General features: G+C 44.0%; 1 protein-coding gene across 2 annotated transcripts in view; it reads right to left on the reverse strand.

Annotated features, from left to right (window-relative positions):
• The window catches only part of Ccdc83 (coiled-coil domain containing 83), a 41,988-nt gene extending 36,003 nt beyond the window's left edge, over positions 1-5,985 (reverse strand). The window contains exon 1 of one of the 2 annotated variants that reach the window (XM_070034848.1): positions 5,897-5,985. The gene's annotated coding sequence lies outside the window, so the exon portion shown is untranslated. Of the gene's footprint in view, positions 1-5,466; positions 5,793-5,896 lie in introns of those variants that run through there. The other variant, XM_070034847.1, reaches the window with a different exon arrangement.
• Positions 5,986-14,420: the final 8,435 nt, after the last annotated feature.

A 14,420-nucleotide genomic window follows, 5' to 3' on the forward strand; every position in this document is an offset into this window, starting at 1 on the left:
CCTTCATGACTTGGATCACAGGATTGGCAGTCTACCTAGATCTGCATAGACCATTTAGCTCCACAGTGGAAAAACCTGCTGAAATGGAAACATACTCTGTACACTGCCCACAGCCTTCCCAGCCCCCAGACCTCCAGTGAAGCGCTTTGTGTCTGAGACTTTTCCAGCCAAGTATTCCATCATCTTTGAATGCAAGTATACAACACTTTCCAATGGAAAAGCATACCGATGACGCATAGCAAAATATAATACATTAAGGTAGTGTCTTAAGCTGGGCACCAAGGCTCATGCCTATAATCCTGGCTAATCAGAAGGCTGAGATCTAAGGATTATGGTTGGAAGGCAGTCAGACATAACTGTGACATTCTTCTCTCCAATTAATCAGCAAAAGGATGCAAAAGGATGTATGGCTCAATGGTAGAGCATCAGCCTTGAGTAAAAAAAGCCAAGCAAGAGATTGGGGCTCTGAGTTCAAGCCGTAGTACTGGCACACAAAAAAGGACAGTGTCTTAACTCAGAAAAGTATTGAGAATAATTCAGTAAGATCCATGATTTTTTTTAATGAAAATACCATACAGAAGAGTTAGAATTATATGGGCAAGATAATGAGTACATTTCATTATCAAGCATTGTTGCCTCCTCCTTTGTTTCCCCTTCCTATCCCTTCCCACCTTCCCCCCCCAAGATCCATGATCTTAACTACAAAATATTTTATTTGAAAGTTAAATGTCAACATGAATCTCTTTGTGACTCATATGGAAGAGATCAAGGTTTATGGACTCCACCTGTGGTACTCATCTGGTGCTGGTGGAAAATGACCTCATCTTGCTCAGTGGCCTCACATACCTGGCTCTGAGGTTCATGATTCTCTAGTGCACAATTAGTCACCTAACTGTGGTCTAACCACAAAGGGTTTTAATAAAATATGAGTGCAAATATGGATTTGTTAGAGCTCAAATGACTCATGCATAAATTATATTAGGACTATTGTTTAATACTTTTAAGAAAATTAGTAATCGACTAGACTGCACTTTGCAATCCAATTTTTTTTTTTTTTTTTTTTTTGGTTGGTAGTGGGGCTTGGACTCTGGGCTTGGGCTCTGTCCCTGCTCTCTTCAGCTCAAGGCGAGTGCTCTACCGCTTGAGCCACAGCGCCACCTTCGGTTTTCTAGTGGTTTATTGGACATAAGAATCTCACAGACTTCCCTGCCCCGGCTGGCTTTGAACTGCTATCCTCAGATCTCATCCTCCTGAGTAGCTAGGATTACAGGCGTGAGCCACCAGCACCCGGCTGCAATCCAATTTTTTGCAGGGAGCTAATGACAAGTACTTCAAAATGTACTCTTGCATTTGATAATGTCCTTTGAACAATGGTGATTTTCATATGAGTCCTGACCACCCACAGGATTTCTATCTCTAGTAAAGACTGAGGATCCTAGAAAAACATTCACAGTGCCCAGGCCCAGAGTTCAGGCCCCATGACCGGACCCAAAAAAAAAATATTCACAAAGTAAGGGTTATCTCCCAAGAGGATGGCACTTAGACTAATTCCTGACCAATGGCTGTCTAATCTGTCAATTACTGCAAACATGTATTTAGTGCCTACTTTGCACATGACACTTTATCTGGCCAATGGCTATATAATACAGAAGGAACAAGATCTTTATTCAGACTGAAAGAATCACTTCGCAAAACCATGGAAATTTAGTGGGAAAGGGAGGGCACCTGTGGCTCACATCTGTAAGCCTAGCTATTCAGGAGGCTGAGATCTTAGGATAGCAGTTCAAAGCCAGCCTGGGCAGGAAAGTCAGTGAGACTTTTATCTCCAATAAACCACTCGAAAACAGGAAGTGGTGCTGTGGCTCAAGCAGTAGAGCCCTCGCCTTGAGCTGAAGAGCACAGGGACAGCGTCCAGGCCCAGAGTTCAAGCCCCACAACCGACAAAAAAAAAAAAAAAAAAGCCCAGGACAGACACATCAAAAAACAAACCCAAAACAATGTGACTAGCACATGACCTCTCATTTGTGTTTTTCCATGCCAAACTTTGAACACTAAGCTTCCATTCCAGAATCAGGGCAGGTGAGCAGTCTAGGATTGAAAAATTTAGGTACCCAGCCTTTCATCAAAATGAATGCTCAAGAAAGACTAATTTGTAAAGAAAGCATTACGTTCCCTACCAATCACCCTATTTATTTGCTAATGATGTTGCATATAGCCTAAATATGGAACACAAATTACCACTTATACTAGGCACATTTTTTTTCTTTTTTACCTGTCATGGGGCTTGAACTCTGGCCTGGGCTTGAACTCTGGCCTGGGCGCTGTCCCTCAGCTCTTTAGCTCAAGGCTAAGGCTTTACCACTTGAGCCACAGCACCACTTTTGGTTTTCTAGTGGTTTATTGGAGATAAGAGTCTCATGGACTTTCCTGCCCGGGCTGGCTTTGAACCGTGATCCTGAGATCTCAGCCTCTTGAGTAGCTAAGATTACAGGTGAGCTACCGAAGCCTGGAAGAAACTTGTTTTTTTTTTTTAACTTACAAAAAGAAAAAGTTTATTTTGGTTCATCAGGACCCAATGTCTTATATCTCATCTATTTGTGTGTGTGTGTGTGTGTGTGTGTCTGTGTGCGCGCGCGCATGTGTGCGTGCGCGTGCAGATCCTGGGGCTTGAACTCAGGGCTTAGGCACTGTCTTTTAGCTTTTTTGCTCAAGGTTGGTGATCTACTGCTTGAGCCACAGCTCCACTTCTGTTTTTTCCTGGTTAGTTGTAGGTAAGAATCTTGCAGATTTTTCTTGCCCAGGCTGCTTTCCAACTGTGATTCTCTAACCTTAGCCTTGAGGTGTGAGCCACTAGTGCCCAGTCTCAGCAAGTTTTTCTTTAAATGGAATCATTTAAAGCCTTCTAGAAGTGATATCACCTAAAGTTTACTTATTTTTTCAAATCTCTTTTTATACAGATTATGTATACATAGTCATAAAGTGTTAAAATGTAAAATTCATCCAGTTTGGAGAAATAATGTTAAAACTATACATTAAAATCTAGGTATTTAAAATATGTGGATGAATAGCATTTTCAACTGGCATTTGGATGATTGATGATGTGTAATTATATTGACATGTATTTTCTTTACCAATGAAAATCTTTTAGTCACAGCACATTTCTGAACTGCATTTCCTAGTTATTCTGGATTCTTCCACTGGTCTACCTTCTGATTCAGAATTACTAAAAACAAATGATGTTATCATAATGTCTCTAATAAGCAGAGTTCCATTTTCCCTCAACTCTTCCTTCAATTTTACTGTCAAGAAAAGACAAAAGTATAACCAAGAATATTGTGAGGATAATGGAAATATGTGCAATACTTTTTTTGTGTGTGTGGGGGGGGTCGGGTCATGGGGCCTGAACTCTGGGCCTGGGGTGCTGTCCCTTAGCTCTTCAGCTCAAGGCTAGCACTCTACCACTTGAGCCACAGCACCACTTCTGGCTTTTTCTGTTTCTGTGGTGCTGAGGAATCGAACCCAGGGCCTCATGCATGCAAGGCAAGCGCTCTACCACTGAGCCACCTTCCCAGCCCCACGTGCAATACTTCTATACTGGATAACTGGAGAACATACATTTTTCTACCTTCAAAGAGCAGTAGTAAATATACACAAGATATCCTAGGGTCAGATCTTGGACTTGCCTGTAAGGAGATCCAAGAGTAATGATCACATTCATTGTCAAGCATTCATCCTTAGCATTTTCATTCTCAGCCTTCACAGAACTAAATTTCCACCTACTCCCACTTCTTTTTTCTTTTTACTTAAATGGAACATCCTTTCCCATTTGAACTACTTCTTCAACCCTCTCTGCCCAGCAGAGAAGTGTGAAGTAAGGGAGTGAGTAAATGAATAAGGTACTATAAAAATCTAAGGGCTTCTTTAAACCTAGTGTTCTTTTTAAAAGGATGTTGAGGTGTCAGGGAGAGGAATTTTAACAGTTTATGGATTGAATGTGAGTAAAAGAACATCAACAACACATCTGGCATAGCCAGTGGGAGGAGCCCTGTGATGTTAGAAGGATTCCAAGACTGGAGAGGTCTTCACTCAAAAAGCTTTCCTTAGGGGCTGGGAAGGTGGCTCAGTGGTAGAGTGCTTGCCTTGCATGACTGAGGCCCTGGGTTCAATTTCTCAGCACCACATAAGCAAAAAGAAAAAAGCCGGAAGTGGTGCGGTGGCTCAAGTGGTAGAGTGCTAGCCTTGAGCTGAAGAGCTGAGGGACAGTGCCCTGGCCCAGAGTTCAGGCCCCACAACTGACAAAAAAAAAAAAAAAAAAAAAAAAAAGCTTTCCTTATACTGGGAATTCAATGGCAAAAAAAAAGAGAAAAGAAAGAAGAAACTATAGCAGCAAGACTGAGTCTAGCCTTGGTTTCTCCACAAAGTTTTATAGATTCAGACAATTTTCTGATGCTGTTTCCTTCTCTGTTTTTCTCTATGTGGTACCATGCTTTTCTGTTTTCTTTTCATGTTTAATTAAGACATGGAGTCTCAGGACTGATGGACTGACTTTGAACACAGATTCCCCCAGATCTCAGTCTCCTGAGAGACTTTCTTCTTTTCTCTTTTCCTTTTTGGCCAGTCCTGGGACTTGCACGCAGGCCTGGGCACTGTCCCTGGGCTCTTCAGCTCAAGCCTAACATTCTACCACTTGAGCCACAGAGCCACTTCCAGCTTTTTCTGTTTATGTGGTACTGAAGAATCGAACCCAGGGCTTTATGCATGCTAGGCATGCTAGGCAAGTACTCTACCGCTAAGCCACATTCCCAGCCCGCCAAGTTTCTTAATGAAACTCAAATGCTTTGGGAAATTTGTGTGACAAAGTCCCCTATGAATGGAAGACATTATAGTAGTTCCCTTTAATCAAGGGGTTTACTTTTAAGATAACCTCATATATGCTTGAAAGGGAATAGTGCCCATCCCTATACTATGTCTTCTTTTCTTTTCCGGTGTATATATTCCTATAATAAAGTTTATTGGGCAAAATTGACTAATAGGCAAGCAGATTAATGACAATGATACTAAAATAGAACAATTACAACACACTTTAACAAAAGTCATTTAAGCTGGGCGCCAGTGGCTCACACCTGTAATCCTAGCTACTCACGAGGCTGAGATCTGAGGACCGGGCAGGAATATCCGAGAGACTTTTATCTCCAAATAACCTCTTAAAATCTGGAAGTGGAGCTGTGGCTCAAGTGGTAGAGTGCCAGCCTTGAGCCCAAAATCTCAGAGACTGTGTGGCCCACGCCCTTTATTCAAGCCCCATGACCCACCCCCAAAAAGAAGTTATTTAAAATTTAAAAGTACAAATAGTGTATTTCTGGAATGTTCCTTCTGCTATTTTCCTGCCTGCCGTTGACCTCGGGGAGCCGAGGGGGCCCGCGCTTAGCCTACCAGTGTGCTAGGAGCGCCCAGGAGGCTACGAACCTGCGAGCTCGGCGAGGCTCGCCCCGAAGGCAAAGGATTCGTAGTGTGCTCAGATCAAAACCGGCCTGCTCCTCTCGGGGTCTACCAGGCCGCGAAGAGGGGGGCCCGAAGAACACCGCTGAGGGGGCTCCTAACGGCACCGGACGGAGGACACCCACGCGCGCGACCGCAGGCCCACGGCGGAGGCAGCGCGGGGCCCGGGGCGGGTTCGGGGGTGGGGCCGGGCGGGGGCCGTGGCCGTGGCCGGGGCCAGGCCAGCGCTGGGGCCGGTCTCCGGGTTCAGACGCGAAGGGCTGCTGTGGCTGGCGCAGGGACCCGCGTCGCGGCGGTTTCGCCGAGGGCACGGGACCCCCCCCCCCCCCGCCCGCCCCGGCGGACGCGCACGCGGTTTCCAAGGCGACCAGCGTCCGCTCTTCCTTCCACTTCCTACCCCCAGTTCAGCCGCGGTTCGGGCGCGCCCCCTGGCGCCAGGTCGGGGAGAGTCGGGCTGTGGCCGGCGCGTCGCTCCCGCCTTCCCTGTGCGGACCCCCCTCCACCCGCAGGCCGGGCCGGAAGTGCGCCGGGCCCGGCTGTAGAGTGAGACGCCTGGGCGCATCGGTGGGGACGGGGAAGCGGGATGCGCGTGGTGGGGGCGGTGGGGGGGGGTGTCCTGTACGCCCCACCGTGACTTCTCTCCTTTTGCGTGGAAGCCTTTTCTTTTGGCTGCTTTTGTTTTCACCCAAATGATTTTGGTTCCAGCTCCAGGCCGAATGGCGAACAACCTGGACGTCAAGCTTCATCGGGAGGATTTTACCGATGTATTTATTTAGCTCCTAAGCCGCACACGCGCGCGCACACATACACACGAGCGCACACGCGCGCGCACATACACATATAACGCACGCACATGCGCGCGGGCACACACACGCGCACACACACAATGACATCTCTTCCTTCCTCTTCACGCTTTATCTCTTCCTAGGGACTCCACATTGAACCTTTAAAGTTGGCCTCTGCCAGTGAATTTTCTCATTATGGAGATAGTCTACATTTGGGCTTCTTCCTCTTCTGTTTGTTTGGTTTGTTTTTGGTGCCGATTGTGGAGCTTGAACTCCGGGTTGGTTCTCTACTACTAGAGCCGCAGCTCCACTGCCAGTTTTTGGGTGGTTAATTGGAGATAAGACTCATGGACTTACCTACCCAGGCTGGTTTTGAACCTGAGGTTTTTAGACCTCAGCCTCCTGAATTAGCTAGGATTATAGGCGTGAGCCACTTGCACCTGGCCCACTCATTTTTAACCTTTTGTCGTGGGCAGACACTGGGACTTCTGTCGGCCTCTGTTCACTTCCCAAATCATCGGTTTTCTTGGAAGGTCTTTTTTCTTTCTTTTAATTATAATTTTCGGGCTGGGAAGGTGGCTCAGTGGTAAAGCGCTTGCCTTAAATATAATTTTATTGTTAATAGTAAGGTGGTGTACAGAGGTGTTACCGATTCATAGGTCACGCAATGAGTACGTTTCTTTTTGGACACTGTCACCCTCTTTGCTTTCCCCCAGGTTCCCTTCCTGTCCCTGCCAAGTTGCACAGTTCATTTTCTTGGAAAATCTTTTGAAGATAGATTATCATGAGTATTTTGGTTCACACTGTGGTATATTAATCCATTAAGAACTTCTTGAAAGTTACTGAGTTAGCCAAAATATGAATCAGCTTTTACTAAGAATTTTTCTCATTAGTAAGATGTTATCTCCAAGTTAACCAGTTTGAAATAATTTAAACCACTTTTCTATCAATGTTATATATTTATCAAGTGACTTGTGAGTTGTGCATCTGATACAGGTGTTTTTTAGTTACCTGATCTTCCCTGGAATAACAGGTGTCATTCCGGAGTCAAAAATGTATTAAATAGTGTGCAAATGAGGGAGAAAGAGAGCTACTGCTGAACATTTTAAAGCAAGGAGATTTTTAGTTAAATTGAAAAACTGTGTGATACTTCCCGTTGAATTAATTCCCACATCAGTTCCTATAAATCTCAGTCCTGCTTTTATGAGTGCCTGGGCCATGATCAAAAATGTGCTTTTACCCTATCATTTATCGCCTGCAAAGCTTTTCTTACAATGCTTGCCAGTTGGTGGTCAAACAGTGAAGCCAGATAAAAACCTTTTGCCGTTTCCTCATTTGACCTTGATATTCTGTTAGCTTGCCATGTGGAATGATGCACAAATAGAGGCAGGAAAGTATTTATGGTAGAAAATACCAAACACATTGTCGATATTTGGCAAAACTATAAAGGACCTGTTTGGTGCAAACACTTGCTAAATTTTCTTAAAAACTGCAGGATATATACATATATATATATATTTAAAAATTCTATGAACATACTTTTTCCACATTATTTTGCTTAAATCTACTTTCACTGAAGATGACTGTCTTTGCCAGTAGGCCAGTAGGCCATTAGGCAGTCAACAAGATTTTAATATTAACCATCACAAGAATTTCTGGAGGTCTGCAATGAAATAGAACTGAAGGCCCAGAAATGAACCCACAGACCTGTAGCCACCTAATCTTCGATAAGGGAACTAAAAAAAAAATAGAATGGAAGAAAGACAGCCTCTTCAGTAAATGGTGCTGGCAACATTGGTTAAACACCTATAGAAAACTAAAGCTAGAACCTTATATATCACCCTGTACCAGAATCAACTCCAAATGGATCAAAGATCTTGAAGTCAAAGCAAGCACCCTGAAAACATTACAGGAAGGAATAGGAGAAACTTTAGGGCTCTTTGGTACAGGCCAAAATTTTCTTAAGACCCAGAAACACAACAAAGCAAAGAAAGGTTGGACAAATGGGATTGATAAAACTGCAGAGCTTCTGCAGAGCAAAGGACATAGCTAGCAAATATCAATAGAAAGCCCACGGATTGGGAGATTTTTACTAGGCGGATTGGGAGAAGATCTTCACTAGCCATACAACGGACAAGGGTCTCATATCTAAAATATACTGAGAACTCAAAAAACTAAATCCCCCAACAACAAATCCTCAAACAACTGCCCAATTAACAAATGGACTAAAGAGTTAAAGATAAATTTCTCTGAAGAGGAAATAAGAATGGCCAATAAAAGAAATGCAAATCAAAACAACATTGAGATTCCACCTCACCCCAGTTAGAATGGCTATAATCAAGAAATCTAATAACAACAAATGCTAGAGGGGATGTGGTCAAAAGGAAACCCTACTGCATTGTTGGTAGGAATGTAAACTTGTTCAACCACTTTGGAAAGCAGTATGGAGTTTCCTCAAAAGCTCCCTTATGACCCAGCAATCCCACTTTTGGTCATTTACCCAAACAATCACAAACAAGAGTATACTAAAGCTACCAGCACAACTATGTTTATTGCAGCATTATTTACCATAGCTAAGATATGGAACCAACCCAGATGCTCCTCAGTAGATGAATGGATCAAGAAACACACACACACACACACACACACACACACACACACACACACACACAATGGAATTCTATGTCTCCATCAGAAAGAATGGCATCGCCCCATTTGTTAGGAAATAATTATATTAAGTGAAGTAAGCTAGGCCCAAAGAAACATAGGTCCCATGCTTTCCCTTATTTGCAGTAACTAGTATATGTCTACGACAAACAGAAAAGGTCAAAAGCTATGTACATAGGCCCATATAAGATGATGTTAAGCGAGGGGCTGGGAAGGTGGCTCAGTGGTAGAGCACTTACTTGCCTTGCATGCATGAGGCCCTGGGTTTGATTCCTCAGCACCACATAAGCAGAAAAAAAGAGCCGGAAGTGGCGCTGTGGCTCAGGTGGTAGAGTGTTAGCCTTGAGCTGAAGAGTTGAGGGACAGCTCCCAGGCCCACAACCAGACCCCCCCCCAAAAAAAAGATGATGTTAAGCGGAATGAGCCCCAAGATATAGACACAACTGGTTTTTATTTTCTTGCTATAGTTTTTAATGTAGTTATAATGTACTATGTGATTTTTTTTTGTTCTTTTGTATGTTCTCCTCCACGGTATAACCACTGTTTTTACTGTATTTGATGTTGGTGCCCTGCATCTTGTATATACATTTTTCTGATTTGGGGAGGGGAACGGAAGTAACAAAATGCTTAAATATGTGGCTCACACCTGTAATCCTAGCTACTCAGGAGGCTGAGATCTGAGGATCGCGGTTCAAAGCCAGCCCAGGCAGGAAAAGTACAGGAGACTCTTATCTCCAATAAATCTCCAGAAAATCGGAAGTGGTGTGGTGCTGTAGCTCAAGTGGTGGAGCACTAGCATTGAGCTGAAGAGCTGAGGGACAGCGCCCAAGCCCAGAGTTCAAGCCCCACGACTGACAAAAAACAAGAAACAAAACCAAAAACAAATGCTTAAATAAGGAAACAAGTTGACCCACTGTAACAATGAGATGTACAAGACACTATGTTGAAAACTTTATAACTTGGGTGGAGGTGTGGGGGGGGGCGGCGGGAGGAGATGTTGGGGAGGTTAGGAGGAAAGGGATGGTAGGGAATAAACAAAGGAGGAGCTAACAACGCTTGATAGGGAATGTACTCATTACCTTACTTATGTAACTGTAACCTCTCTATACAGTATTTTTACACTAAAAACATAAAAATTTCTGGAGGTCTGTGTGATTTAACCTTTTGACTTTGCATCAGATGTTTTACTGACATTGAAGTTACTTTTGAAAAGTAAAAAAGGTAGGCTACAATTTTTTTTTAAATTTTATTTTATTTTATTTGAGAACATACTGTACAGAGGGGCTACAATTACATGGGCAGGATAATGCATACATTTCTTACCAAGCATTGCAGCCTCCTCCTTTGTTTACCCTTCACCTCCCTTCCCAGCCTCCCCCCTCCCCCCACCCAATTATACCCCCCTCCCCCCCAGGCTACAATTTTTTTAATCCAAAAATTTTGTTCCTAGCATTTTTGAAATGAATTGTGCTTTGTGGGGGAAAAGTAATAAAAAATATGAGGTCATGAATATTCTCTCTTTCTCTGTCTCTCTTTCTCTCTCTTGTGCCAGTACTGGGATTTGAACTCAGGTCCTGGGTGTTGTCTGAGCTTTTGTGCTCAAGGCTAGTGCTCTATGCTCTACTACTTGAGCCATACCTCCACTTCTGGCCTTTTGGCAGTTAATTGGAATCTCTTGGACTTTCCTGCCCGGGCTGGCTTTGAACCTTGATCCTCAGATCTCAGCCTCCTGAGTAGCTAGGATTTCAGGCATGAGCCACCGTTGCCAGGCAATGTCCCTTAACTTTTTGTTTGAGGATGGAGCTCTACCAGTTGAGCTATAGCTTCACTTCTGCCTGTGTGTGTGTGTGTGTGTGTGTGTGTGTGTGTGTGTGTGTGTGTGTGTGTGTGTAATTGGAGATAAGAGTCTCACAGACTGTCCTGCCCAGGCTAGTTTCAGGATCCTCAGTTTTAAGCCTCCAGAGTAGCTAGTGTTACAGTTGTGAACCACCAGCACCTGGTGATGAATATTCTCTTGAAAACAAAAAAGAGAAGATGAGGTAACAAACTCACCCAAGGATAATGTTTTGATGCCTTCCGGCTTTATTTATACGATCACTTGATTTCCCTTGCAGTTGGCTCCTTTCTTCATTGCATCTATCTAGTTTTGGCGTGAATACCCATACATGACATCTTTCTTTTCCCCTTACCTCCTCTGTAATGAAGTTTTTGTTGGTTTGTGTTTACCAGTACAAGGGCTTTGATTCAGGGCCACATGCTCTTGCCCTTCATTATCAGATCTCAGCCACCTAGCTAGGATTCCAGGTGTGAGCCACTGGTGCTGGGCCTTATATAACTAATTTTTTAAATGACTTTTATGATCTGTTTGTTTTCTGGGAGGAAAGAAGAGTCAGCCAGTTTTATGTTCCAGCAACATGCACCTGGTGATGTAAATTATGCCTGATGTCATGAGAGAGAGTTCAACAACAACAAATTACTGCATGCTTACAGTACTTCTAAAACAAGGAAGCCCATGAGAGCAGGAACAGAACTTATACAATATCCAGAATTTCCTGTCCTGTGAGCTCTTTTTTTTTTTTTTTTTGGGTCCGGTCATGGAGCCTGAACTTTGGGCCTGGGCGCTGTCCCTCAGCTCTTCAGCTCAAGGCTAGCACTCTACCACTTGAGCCACAGCGCCACTTCTGGCTTTTTTTTTTCTTTTTGCTTATGTGGTGCTGAGGATTGAACCCAGGGCCTCAGCCATGCAAGGCAAGCGCTCTACCACTGAGCCACCTTCCCAGCCCGTGTGAGCTCTTTTTTTCTCTTATTTTTTTCTTTTTTTGCTGGTCTTGGTGGTTGAACTCTGGGCCTGGGCACTGTCGCTGAGCTCCTTTTGCTCAAGGCTAAGCACTCTACCACTTGAGCCACAGCACCACATTTGGCTTTTTCTGTGATTAATTGGAAATAAGAGTCTCGTGGACTTTCTTGCCTGAGCTGGCTTCAGACCTCGATCCTCAGATCTCAGCCTCGTCAGTAGCTAAGATCACAGGTGTGAGCCACTGGTGCATGGCTTCAGTGAGGCTCTTAACTCTTATTAACCACCAAAATCCAGAAGTGGGGAAGCTGTGACACAAGTGGTAGAACACCAGCCTTGGGCAAAAAAAGTTACTAGACAGTGACCAGTTCCTAAGTTCAAGTCCCAGAAATGGCATGCACATGTGTACACACACACACACACACACACATACACACACACACACACACACAAATAGTTGAGGTATAAGACATTGGGTCCTCCCTGCCAGCCGTTGGCTAAATATTGTTGCATCAAACTTACTTTATGCCTTAAGGAGCAAGAGATCAGCAGTTAGTAGACCATGGGATACAAAGTGGTTGCTGTTTTAAATCACTTAGTTTGAGAAGTATATTAGTTCTCACTGTATTAAAATCACTCTAAAATACAGTGGAGTATTCATGACTGTGATAAGCATCATTAGCTCACAGTTTCTGTGAGTGAGGAATTTGGGAACAACTTGACAGGCCAGTTCTAGCATGGTGCACGTACCTCATGAGATCAGATGTTGGATGGATTCTGCATCTGTCTGCAGTTGCTTTCATCTAAGAGGAAAGAGTTAGTAGTCAAGTTTACAGGCAATCACAGCACAATTGGAGAGCCCCAGAATGGCAGGAGGGTGTTATGGAAATCTGAGTCTAGGTTCTGGCATCTAGGACTGATTGCTGGAAGAAGTAAAGACTGATTTGAGAAGTGACAATGAACAGGAATTATTCAGCATGGAGTGGGGTGGGGTGGGGGGACTGAGGGTATGGCATATATAAAGGCCCTGAAGTGGAAATGAAAATGCTGAGTTTCTAAGGGAACTAAAGATAATTACAAGGGTTACAGAATAGGATCCCAGAGCTAAGAGCACAGCAAGGCAGGAGGCTGGAGAAGCACACAGGGACAGATGGCATCAGACCCTCTCAGCCATGCTGAAGGTAACAGGCTCTGTTAAGAAGGCAGATGTTTCCACTGCCTGGTGTGTGCCAGGTGAGAAAGGTCAGGGCAGGGTGAGATGCCACAATGAACTCTACTGACCACAGTTGTCATCCTTCTTTTGCCTGAGGGCCTTGCACTTGGGTCCAGTTTCTGGTCCAAGGAGTATTCTCAGGCTCTGCTCTTTCTAAGTTTGCAGTGATGACAAAAGGATGACTTCACTCTCTGGCTCAGCTTGTCAGTTTGCCTAATCTCCTAAGGCTTCAGTGACTCAGGTGAGATGTCCACCCCCACACTAGGAAGTAGTCTATGAAACTTTACCATGACCACAACATCAGCAAACATATTAAAAGAATTAGAACATAGGGAATTATACTACCTCACAGCTGGAGAATGAGGCTGTAGTAATTCTAATGTCCATTTTCTACCAACTGCATTTGAGCCAGGTATAGTGATATACACCTGGCATCCCACCTACTCAAGAGGTGAAGATGGGAATCTTGAGTTCAAGTCCATTCCAAACAGAGACCCTAATCTCAACAACAACCCAAAAACAACTCATAAAAAAGCAAAAAACCCACTGGACTTATGTAACTGTAACCTCTCTGTACATCCTTAAATTAAAAAAAAATCAAAAGTAAGCCAGGTGCTGGTGGCTCACACCTGTAATCCTAGCTACTAAGGAGGCTGAGATCTGAGGATCACGGTTCAAAGCCAGCCTGGGCAGGACAGTCCCTGAGACTCGTATCTCCAATTAACCACCAGAAAGCCAGAAGTGGCGCTGTGGCTCAAGTGATAGAGTGCTTGCCTTCAGCTGAAGAGCTGAGAGACAGCGCCCAGACCCAGAGTTCAAACCCCACCACCACCACCAACAACAAAAAAAATCAAAACTGATACCCAACTAAAAAACCAAAATATCCCAGAAACAGCAAACCAAACCAAAGAAATAATAGGGTTGGGTGCTAAGAAAACAAAACAAAAAATTCAGGTTGTCGGGCTGGGAAGATGGCTCAGTGGTAGAGCGCTTGCCTTGAATGCATGATGCCCTAGGTTCGATTCCTGAGCACCACATAAGCAAAAAGAAAAAAGCCAGAAGTGGCACTGTGGCTCAAGTGGTAGAGCGCTAGCCTTGAACTGAAGAGCTGAGGGACAGTGCCCAGGCCCAGAGTTCAGGCCCCATGACTGGACCTCCCCCCCAAAAAAATTCAGGCTTTGAGTATGGTTCAAGTGATTGAACACTTGCTTGCTCAATATGCCCCCAAGTTCAATCCCTAGTAACACAGAGGTAGGGGAAGAGAGAGTATGTGAGATAGATAAGTTTGCATACGTTTGCAGAAGAAAATATAACCCATTTTCAGAAATATCTACCTGTACTAGTAAACCCAACTTAGGGCACTGAATTTTTAAGTAAGAGGAATAATAATAATAGTGGATTATTCCCTTTATATGGTTATGAGTACATCTTTTATCTTTTACACAGCACCCTAAGAAAACCA

The sequence above is a fragment of the Dipodomys merriami genome, unplaced genomic scaffold (assembly GCF_024711535.1).
Source record: "Dipodomys merriami isolate MVZ:Mamm:240054 unplaced genomic scaffold, mDipMer1.0.p SCAF_25, whole genome shotgun sequence".
NCBI classification, from domain to species: domain Eukaryota; kingdom Metazoa; phylum Chordata; class Mammalia; order Rodentia; family Heteromyidae; genus Dipodomys; species Dipodomys merriami.